The following is a 10,254-nucleotide window of genomic DNA, read 5'->3' as shown; positions in this document are numbered from 1 at the left end:
TCACCTGAACCTGGAATTTATTGTTTAATTTAGAATTATTTGATTTGTAAGCACTTACCTTTTTTTTTTTTATTTTTTTTTTATTTATTTTTTTTTGCGCTTACCTTTTTTAAGCCAATTAAATAGAGCTCATTTACAAATTAACCTAAAAATATTACCCCGAGACAAAAACATACCAAGACATATTTAGACAGACACACTGCAAGATCTAGCTTCATTTTCTAAGTTTGGTCATGAATTAGATATTACAATATAAAATTTACTAGTTTATAAAAAAAGCTGAAATAAATAACATTTTTAAAGGCTTTTTTCTTTTTTTTTTTCTCAGTCTCAGGAGTTAGAGATGGTCTAGATAAGTGTTCCTGAGAGCCCTGGTCTCAAGGCACAGGGAAAGAAAATCAAGCTCTAACAAAATGGTGGCAGGTCTAAATGGTAGCCAAACAAAGCAAAATGGCCATCACAAATCACAACACAGAACAGAGTTAAAACACACACATATAAACCTGGCAGTCCTCATCAGACACTCTCTTAAATACAAGAATACAGTCTCTCAGAAAACCTATTATAGAGACACAAAACTTCAGATGTCTTCAAAGATTTCAAAAGGAGGAAAGGAAGCCAGGTTGAAAGAAGGGGGAGGAGGCGGGAAAGGGGGGCAAAAGGGGTGGCCTTACAGACGTCTCCTGCCACCTGCAGACACCCAGGCGTTACGGGACTTTTCCCTGGGCTTCCAGAAAAGGGAGGACTGGAACTCGGCCCTACCAGAAACCAGACCAGAAAATTCGAGTTCTCTGCCAAGAGGAGGTGATCAGTCTCCAATCCTCAGCTCAAGCTGAGGCCCTTCGACCAGATTCCTGCGTCCAGGACCGGGGGGCTAGAAAAACGGGAAGGATAGGAAGGGCTAAGGAGAGGAAAGAGAGAGGGAAGGGGAGGGAGGTCAATAAAGTCTCTTGTTCCTTACTGGTCGGGGCACTCTGGCCAGTTGTCTGCATCAGGAGGAGACCAGGGACAAAAGGGTCCCAGTTGCGGCCGCTGGGTCTGGTCCATTGGCAGGCAAGCTGGCCCCTGAGTACCCCGAGTGGTCAGGATGTCAGTCTCAGCGAAGAAGATGTCCCTTCGTGGTTGCCATTTGTTGCAGGAAGGGGGACCCCTTCCAGGGCCCGAAACTGGGTTCTTGTCTAACACTCGGAAATGAATTGTCCGAGGAGACACATGCTGACAAAGCAAGAGATTTTATTGGGAAAGGGCACCCGGGTGGAGAGCAGTAGGTAAGGGAACCCAGGAGAACTGCTCTGCCGCGTGGCTCACAGTCTTGGGTTTTATGGTGATGGGATTAGTTTCCGGGTGGTCTTTGGCCAATCATTCTAATTCACAGTCTTTCCTGGTGGCGCACGCATCGCTCAGCCAAGATGGATGCTAGCAAGAGGGATTCTGGGAAGTGGACGGACAGGTAGTGTCTCCTCTCGATCTTTCCCGAACTCTTCCGATCTTTCCCGAACTCTTCCAGCTGGTGGTGGCCTATTAGTTCTGTATTCCCTATCAGGATCTCCTGCCATAAAACAACTCATGCAAATGGTTACTATGGTGCCTGGCCAGGGTGGGCGGTTTCAATCAGTGTGCTTCCCCTAACAAATTGACTCTTAACAGTTACAGCACTGGGCCCAGGAAGTAAAACCTGCTCCTGCCTTCATGGAGCCTAGAATGGGGCACTGTAAAAGAATCTGGATGCTGTTTGCAGATTTTTAACTCCAAGAGAGAGAGGGAGCTCTGATGAGCCAGTGACTAGTTGGCCCCATCAACCCATGAACACTGCATACAGAAAGAATCAATAAATCGAATCTAAGAGAGTGAAAATGTCCATTGACAGATGAATGGATGAAGACAATGTGGTACATAGATACAGCCAAAAAAAGGAACAAAACTGGGTCATTTCCAGAGACAGGGATGGACCTAGAATCTGTCATACAGAGTGAAGTAAGTCAGAAATAGAAAAGCAAATATGGTACATTAACACATAGATGTGGAATTAGAAAAATGTTACAGATGAACCTATTTGCAGGGCAGGAATAGATATGCAGATGTAGATAACAGATGCAAGGACACAGAGGTAAGAGAGAAGAGAGGGTGGGGTGAATTGGGAGATTGGGATTGACATATATATATATATACACACACACACAGTATCATGTGTAAAATAGCTAGTGGGAACCTGTTGTATAACACAGGGAGCTCAGCTCTGTGCTCTGTGATGACCTGGGGTGGTGGGATGTGGGTGTGTGCGGGGGGTAAGGTCCAAGAGGGAGGGGATATAGTCCCTGTGGCTGATTCACTTCATTGTACAGTAGAAATCAATACAACATTGCAAAGCAACTATACCCCAATTAAAAAAAAAAGAAAAGGATACAGTTGCATATTCATAATAAGCTCATTATTTTCCACAGTGGTTCAGCTCTGGACTCTATCAAAGAAATTGATGGTATTATCTAATGTAATCCAGAGCACAGGAAGGAGTGCCACAGACAGGATCACACATGCACCTAAGTGGGAGGGTGCAGAGAGACCAAGAAAATAATCTAAATAACAGAAGCCCAAGAGTGGTGATTCCAAACAGAAGCCTGAAGTGTGTTCTCTAAACTGTTACAGTCTCACTTTTGCCCTGATTACTCTGTGGAAACAGGATGAACTAGTTGGATAGGTTTTACCCATTTGTTGTTGAGTTTTTTTGTTTTTGTTTTTTTCCCGTTGCCAAACATAAGTCCCAGGAATTGTGTTTGATCTCTTACTCTCTTGCCTTTTCCAGGCCCTCTCCATTAGGCTCCATGGAATGGAAAAAAAAAAAAAAAAATCCTTGTACAGTTTATCAAGAGGGACCTATAAAATCCGCTATAACGGATCCAGTCTCACTGGGCAATGGGCTGGGCAAGAAAGGCCAAGAAGATTTACCTAAAAGGTGAACTGTCCCCTACATGCATATTTCAAAATAAAATTAAACTATAAAGTAAATGTTAGGGAGTTTAAAATATTCTATTTCTTATAATGACAACATCAATACTTTTTTGTTTATCAAATAATATATCCTTTCTAAAATCTCTTTCTCTCTCTGCTGAAGCTGCTAATGACCTCAACAGGGACTGCAGAGCTGACCTGGACAATCTTGCATTGAAAGGGCCCAGCTTCACCATGGGCTCCACTGGACAAATACCCCACACTCAAGAATGGGCCAGCCCAGTCCTGGGGTTTATCAAAGAGTGCTGAAGAAGATGGCTATTGACAGACATCATTAATTCTTAGCTATTTTTTATGGCTTGCCCCACCTTTTCTATCACCAACTAGATCAACAAGTTGTGGTGACACAGTGTTTAATATGATGGTTGCTAAGGAAGGAAGCATATCTCAAAACCCCGTAGGGTTTTCTTTGCCTGTTATGAGACATTTCTTCTAGGTGGCTGACAATAAAACATTTATATCTACGTATTAATAATAAATACTACTGAATTGTCACATGTTCTGGCTTCTTTGCCATTTGACCAGTAATAGGTGAAATTTTGCATAATTTTTTTTTTTTTGGCTGTGCTACACAGCTTGTGGGATATTTCAGTTCCCCAACCAGGGATTGAACCCGAGCCATGGCAGTGAAAGTCTGGATTCCTAACCCTTTGGCCACCAAGGAACTCCCAGTAAAATGTGAAATTTTAAAAAGATCAATTTTTAGACACTTTCAGGATTGGGAAATAATAATTTTCTACTCAACCTTGACATTGTAATTTCTTTTTTCTGGCAAGATTTAACCTTTAAATTGGTTTTAAAATTAATCTGACATTGCTTTTTTCTCTTCCTTCTCTGATCCTATTCATAATTCTCACAGTGGAGGCTGACAATTTTTTATCTTGGGAACCATGAGCCACTCACATTCCAGGCCTCTCAGCCATCCCAGGTGGGGAACTAAACATGGCTCTCTCTTCCTGCAGAGAATTTGAAGATGAAATGCAGTTCATATTAGCATAAGAGAGGCGGGTATTCCTTTTCCTGGAGATCCTTTCAGAAATAATTGTCTTGCCTAACAAATAGGTTTGCTCGGGCACTGTCCTGACTAAATTATTAGCAAGACAAGTCAGGAGACTTCTTTCTGCTGACGGATCCTTTACTGGTAATTAGGGGCAGTTTGGATTAAATTCAGAATGCAAGGTGACTTCCCTATCACAGATGGCCAACCCCATATCACTCACCTCATGGAGAAACCCTTCAGCTTATTCTCTCCAAGGTAATAGAATATATTCATGACTACCACTAGTATCATTGAAGAAGGGATCAATTCTGCCCAAAATTCTAGGGCAAAATAATCAGGCATAGCATAAGATGAAGAGTCTGATTCTTACTTTTATCAATGTGCTTACTAAAATTCTGATTGTTGTGACTAAATAATTACGTAGTAGAAGAGCTATTTAGTGCTCGCTTCGGCAGCACATATACTAAAATTGGAACGATACAGAGAAGATTAGCATGGCCCCTGCGCAAGGATGACACGCAAATTCGTGAAGCGTTCCATATAAGAAGAAATAAAAAAAAAAAAAAAAAAAAAGAAGAGCTATTTATTACAGTTGATATTCTAATAAAGTCGCAGCAGGGGATTGATCCCCCAACGTTATGGGGTCAAGAATTACAGGTTGAAGCAAAAAATATAAATAAATGTCTCACTGCTCTTACATAGTTTGTATATACTAAAATTAATGGCTGGGACCTGGTGGTGCAATTAACTTTGATATAAGGCCCAGTGCAGAGGATGGTAAATAGTACAGACAGATGGCCAAAGCATAGTGCCCAGACACATCTCTTAGCTAACTTCCCCCAAATCTGGAACGTAACTGAATGATGCAAAAGTGTCCACCACACCTGTGCTTAGAGGATAAAGGGGTTCTTTTTCAGGGTGAGGAATTTAAGGGACTGCTAAACACATGTAAATTCCACCCTAAATACCGGGACTGGCTAATCACTGCAGCGAAGGTGAGAATTTGGGCAATCGTTCAAAGGAAGGCTTACAGTTTCTAGAACAGAGATAATGTTTCAAAGTAACCAGGGATCCCACAAGCTCAAAATGTAATTTTGTATAAAATCTAATTTATGCCTAAAATGTTGACACTTTTCTTCTGTATTTGTGTTTTCACAAGGATTCTGTAGCTGTTCAATTTCAGTTCTGAGATCATTTTAAACAGGCTTTTTTGTTGTCCCCTAGTACTGCATCAAAGCAACCGAAACTCTGTATTTCATTTTAAGAAAGCATTCTAAAATGTCCAAGTTCTTAAGCCCCAAAGGAGAGGGAGGCAAAGCTAAGCCCTTCACAAACAGTAACAGAAATGATCTCATTAAGCATTACTGTCCAAACACGTCTGCTCTTCAAACAGACCAGGTACTGAAAGACTGAATAGAGGTGCTGGTTTCTATTTTATCTCCACCTAAAGGTTTCTCTCTTAAGCTGAAACTGAAGCTTATGTGCTTCACAGAGTTTGCTTGTTTTAGAAGGAAAGAAAAACATTCCAAAGAAATTACTCTAAAAACTAAAAATTATAGCTTAAATAATGCTATTGCCATTGGTCATATAGCCTGAAATACAAAATCAGCAACACAAAAAGACTCTTTAAGTGTTCACACTGATTTTTCCCCCTAATTTTGGTTTCCATACTGTACCCTCTCCACCCCCACTCTTCCCCCATCATTTAGGGCAACACAAGCACTCTCTGTTCACAGCAGTTGTTTTAAGGGAAAACAAACCTCTATGCCACTTAACCCATTAGGAGCTAGTTGGTAACCTGTGAACGATTCAACAAATATTTTTGTGCATCTATTGGATGTTTAGGATACATCAGTGAAATAATCATAAAGAATCTCTACCCTTGGGGAGCTTATATTCCAGTGGGATAGACAAACAGTAAACATTGTAAACAATAACTATTCGGTATGTCTGAAGATATTGAATAGAGTGAACAGGGTAGGTGTCATTGAGGAGTTGTTGGGGTGGGTGTCGCAGAGTGGACTTCACATCCCAGGGAAAAGTCTTCTAGGCCGAGAGAAGCTGGAGTGGATGCTGGGAGGCTGGAGGAAAGCTGGAATATTTGAAGGTCCAGTGTGGCTGAAGTAGGGTGAGCAGAGGTCAAAGGGGAGTTTATTAGAGAAGGATGGCCGAATGTGTCATCCCAAAATATGCCTCTTCGGTGTCAGGATTATTTTGAGCTGATTATTTTGAGAAACAGCAAACACAGGAGAAGCTCAAAAAGCAGAGTAGAAGTTCCCCTTACATAAGGGAAATTTATATTTAGAAAGAAAATTTCCCTGTGTAAGGGTGTCTCCCTCTCTGTACCAGGAAGAGAGTGAATGAAATTCGTTCAGTCGTGTCTGACTCTTTGCAACCCCATGGACTACACAGTCCATAGGATTCTCCAAGCTAGAATACTGGAGTGGGTAGTCCGTTCCCTTCTCCAGGGAACCTTCCCAACCCAGGGATCGAACCCAGGTCTCCCACATTGCAGGCAGATTCTTTAACAGCTAAGCCACCAGGGAAGCGTACCAGGAAGAAAAGGTTCATGAAATCACAAGAGACTCTCGTCACTGGAGAAGGCACCACTTAAAATTGTACGGCAAACCTCACCCTGTTTACCATGCTTTCCCTGGTAACTTTCTCATAACCAGTCTCCCCCCTGTTGTTGTCCATTCGCTAAGTCACGTCCAGCTATTTGCAATCCCATGGACAGGAGTACGCCAGGCTTCCCTGTCCTTCACCACCTCCCTGAGTTCGCTCAAACGTCTGTCCGTTGAGGCAGTGATGGTGTTTAAGATGGAGTTCTAAGTCACTACACGGGGTTCCTCATTTTCCCTGGGTGTTTGTCCCAGGTATCCATGAAGGAGACGTGCTAATAAACTTCTATTTCTTTCTCCCTTGTTAATCTGTCTTCTGTTATAGGGGCCTTAGCTGAAAACTAAGAAATAGAAGGAATTTTTGTTTTCCTCTCCTACATGAAAACCCTGATTTCTCCTTCTCAAAGTAGACAAGACAGTCTTAGAAAGGTACACATCTCACAGCAGAGCCTTGACCCCCAGAGCACTTGTCCCATGTCTTCCAACATCAGAAGGTGAAGCATGGTTTAATTTTCCTAACATGCATAAGTCATCCCGCAAATCTCCATTTATTGGTGTCTTTCATCCTTAACATTTAACTTGGAAATGCTTTCTAGAGATAGCGCTTTCTTTTTATTTGCAGAAAAGATCTTCACTTTTGGAACTTCTTACTCTCAGATGAACATTGTAAACTTTACCTTTCTGCTGGCTACACAATTGTTGCCTCTCTGAAAAATGTTGTTTGCTTTCAATTTAGACATAAAGCTTTTTTCTCCAGGCATACTTTTACCTCAATTGTGAACTGTACTAACTGGGACATTTCATCTCTTTCCAACTCTCAGTCTCCAACCCTCCACCTTCCACTCTCACTCTTACTCCTCAGCCCTCTTTTCTGTGCTGTTTTAGAAGGGCAATTACCTCCCCATTATTCAGAGATGGGTGATCCATTTCATAGTTCATTTATACCCTTTGCTCATTAACTTCTTTTCCTGTTTTAGTCATTTCAAATTATTATTACTACAGAAAAGCTGGAGATAATTTTCTAACACATATTTTCCCTACATGTCATAGAGAGAATGTCATTATTTTACCAAATTTTATTTTTCACTTACTGGGCACTGGGAATCTATGTTTTTCAGCTTACCTTGCTATCCTTTGGGGCCATGTGGCTCAATGCTGGTCAGTGGGGGATGGGTGGAAATGACGTAAACCACTTTCAGGTCTGAATATCAACAATATATCATGAAGTCCTGCATCCTCTCTTCCCTTTCTTCAATAATCTTGGAGGCTACATGCTCAGGCTATATCATAAGATGATGAAAATACAGACTTCATGGTTTTCAGAAGGAGGAGAAACTTACTGACCTACATCTGAATCCACTTTGGTTGTGCTAAGCAACTGAGTTTCAGAGACTGGGTTTCCATAACAATCCAGAGTATTCTATCACCATATTCTATCTTATTCAATTATTGTTTCACTCTCCCATCTTCCTCCAAAACATTTCACAGATGGGGGAACCAGAGCTCAGTGCTACCTGTAATCTGCATAAGCTAACATAGCTAATAAACGAGGCAGTCAGCCCCGGGCCTCTACACCAAAGCTACCCTGTTTTCGGGGTTCTCAGTGTATACCTTCTGTTCTTTGTCATGTAGGAAAAGAAAAAAAATCTTTTTCCCTCTACTCTACTCAGATCTCTGGATGGGGGCACTGCAACTTAGACTGACAAAAGACAGACTGATGAGAGGAAAAAACACAGAAGTTTATTAACACTTGTGCATGCAAATGGGAGCACCCGAAGATGAGGAACTCAAAGAGGTGGTTAGAACTTGGGCTTATATAACATCTTAGCAAAAGAATTGAACATGTTTAGAGTTGTGACAAGACAAAAGAAAAGGACTTTGAGTTTCTAGGGCAGCCGATTATAAGAAGGCAAACATACGGGGAAACTAATGAAAGATAAGGGTCAGTTAATCAAGTTTATTGTGTAGATTCCTCTGGTGCCATCGCTGGGCTAATAAGGGTCTAGAGTTATCTCCAGCAGTTACCTTCTGTTCTTCCTGGCAGACAGGGAAGCGAGACAACTTTATAAACATCCTGCTTTTAGGTAAATAGAGGGAGGACAGAGAGTTTTTCTTATATCAGTCTCCTCTCAATTGCCTTTCGCTCAAAATAGCCCCTATTCCAGAGCGGTACATTTGGAGGTGGCACATTCTGCAGCCTTCTGTAGTGACCTACGACTCTTCTTGGGTTGTTCGTCCCAAAGCATCTTACACTTAGTCTCTTCAGAATGGTCATTTGTTCCTAACTACCATTACTCTATTAAAAAGCAAGGAAAAAGGGAACAGACACATTGTAGCTGTGGCCTGCTGAGGAATAATGGCAAGACCTTTCTGATGTTTAGCTTATACAACCAAAACAGCCACACGTTCCATGCTTCCAACCAATTCGGTGAAGCAAACAAAAAGCCTTGCCTCACAACAGATGCTCTTATAAGGTAGGGCCAAAGCAAATGTTACCAGGTACTATGAAAAGGGGCTGAAGCAAATCACTGTGATTCAGTATTCTCCTGTGCCACATGATATGGAACCTCTACACCATCTAGTCATTTTGCAGCCACAATGACATTTATAAATAACAATACCTCCCAAAAGACATGGCAAACATAATTCTACATTTATGGGTATGTGCGTATATGCCCAGACCTCAGAGATAACTCTGCAAATGTTCAGAATTTGAGCAATTCAGTTGAGAATTTCATCACCTACCTGGTTATCAGAGCCAGGAATCCAAGGTTCATCCCTGAGTGATCCGTTTTCTTCACCCAACATCAAGTCCAATCATTCTTCTTCATCCCCGACTTCAGTCCATCTTCAGTGTTGCTTCATCTCTTACCTGAATTAATGCAGAAGCCTCATAACCAGTCTGCCAGCTTCCACTTGAAATCTCCATTAGCCCAATCTCCTCAGCAAAAGTGATCTAAAGAAACAAACAAACCATAAACCAGGTCATTTCATCCCTCCACCTAAATCTTCAAAATGATTTCTTATTGTGCTTAGAACAGAATCTAAACTCTTCTCTATGGCCTCCAAGATTCTCCATGACCTGGGTCCTCACCCTGATATCTCTGGCCTCATCTCACAGAGGTCTCCCCACTCCCCACTCTCTAATCATGTCCTTCCAACAGCTCCGCCTCACCTTTGCCTTGGGATTTGCTATTGTCTCTGCCTGGAAAGCTTTTGATTTTTAGACATCACCTCACCAGGGAGGCCACCCTGACCACCTACATGAAGGTACTCTCTATTTTGGCTTTCAAACTCTTCAGAAAACCCATTACAGTCTGCAGTTATCTTGTGTCTTCTTGCCTGTTTCCCCCCCAGAACATTATGTCATTAAAGGTAAAATAATAAGCTAATATTTTCTTTGTGCCAAACACTGTCTTAAGTGTTTTGTATATGCAAGCACAGCCTGACAAACATCTCTCCAAAACACTTTCTGTTTTTTAATATACAAACTTCATAGATGCATGTCTCAATACAGAATTTGTCTGTTTTAAGCTGGTATAAAATTTTATATTTACATCTCCAAAAATGTAATATATTTTAGCAAAGCAATCTGGTGGAATGTTTTCCAGTTACCATCCAAAGTCA

The 10,254-nt window shown here is 41.4% G+C and overlaps 1 non-coding gene across 1 annotated transcript; it reads left to right on the top strand.

Annotated features, from left to right (window-relative positions):
• Positions 1-4,445: 4,445 nt before the first annotated feature.
• On the top strand, positions 4,446-4,552 carry LOC122685658. The gene has a single exon (XR_006338508.1). It is a non-coding gene; the product is annotated as a U6 spliceosomal RNA (small nuclear RNA).
• Positions 4,553-10,254: the final 5,702 nt, after the last annotated feature.

The sequence above is a fragment of the Cervus elaphus genome, chromosome 28 (assembly GCF_910594005.1).
Source record: "Cervus elaphus chromosome 28, mCerEla1.1, whole genome shotgun sequence".
NCBI lineage: Eukaryota > Metazoa > Chordata > Mammalia > Artiodactyla > Cervidae > Cervus > Cervus elaphus.
Note: the sequence above shows the minus strand (reverse complement) of the source record. Positions and strands in the feature narration are given on the sequence as shown.